The sequence below is a fragment of the Vulpes vulpes genome, chromosome 15 (assembly GCF_048418805.1).
Source record: "Vulpes vulpes isolate BD-2025 chromosome 15, VulVul3, whole genome shotgun sequence".
Lineage (NCBI taxonomy): Eukaryota > Metazoa > Chordata > Mammalia > Carnivora > Canidae > Vulpes > Vulpes vulpes.
In genome coordinates, this window is record NC_132794.1 from 97,316,644 (window position 1) to 97,317,506 (window position 863).

The following is an 863-nucleotide window of genomic DNA, read 5'->3' on the forward strand; positions in this document are numbered from 1 at the left end:
TCAGTTAATCCAATTCTTAGAAAGGTTTATCTTATCTGGCCTTTGTCTTTTTCTTTAATCAATCAGAATTATGTATTTAATCCATAAGAACAGGACATATTTCAGAATAATGCATTATTTTATAGTTCTAATCATAGACAGCAGTTTGGTCCCTCTTCCTTATCAATACCTTATTTTGCAAGGATCTATACCAGTGTCTCTTAACCGAATGTGATTTTGCCTCACAGGGAACACTTGGAAATGTCTGGAGATGTTTTTGGTTGTTACAGCTGAAGGGCATGCTACTGGCATCTAGAGTGTAAGAGAGGCCAGGAATACTGCTAAATATTTTACAGCTTTGCACAGTGGCAGTATCGTAGCCAATGAGGTTTATCTGAGGCACGATTATTGCTAATTGAAAACATTTTACAATGCATTGGACAGTTCCTTACAACAAATAATCTGGCTTTAAATGTCAATAATGCTGAGGTTAAGAAGCCCTAATCTAAACTGAGCTAAACATCCAGCTAATCCCCTTAGACTCTCCAAGTAAACAAGTGCTAATCTCCCTGCCAGTAAGAGAAGGGTGGGCAGCTTTCCATTGCCACAATCTTCATACTTATTAGGTATATGCCATGGGTTCAGCACACTATAAATGCATGGGTTACTCCAAGACAAGATGTAGAGTAATGACATCATATTAAAATAAAGGACACAGCCTATAGTTTGATAGACTTTGGATTTGGACCCACCACTTACCAGCTGTAGTTCTATTAGCAAGGAATTTAATTCTTTAGAGCTTCAGCAAGCCTCAACAGGGTGCATGTGACACTATAAAGAATTTATGTATGTAACATTATTAGCACAGTGTTTTTGTGATATAG

General features: G+C 37.2%; 1 non-coding gene across 1 annotated transcript; it reads left to right on the plus strand.

Annotated features, from left to right (window-relative positions):
• The first annotated feature begins 333 nt into the window (after positions 1–333).
• Positions 334–479, plus strand: LOC112918263 (U4 spliceosomal RNA). The gene has a single exon (XR_003234650.2). It is a non-coding gene; the product is annotated as a U4 spliceosomal RNA (small nuclear RNA).
• Positions 480–863: the final 384 nt, after the last annotated feature.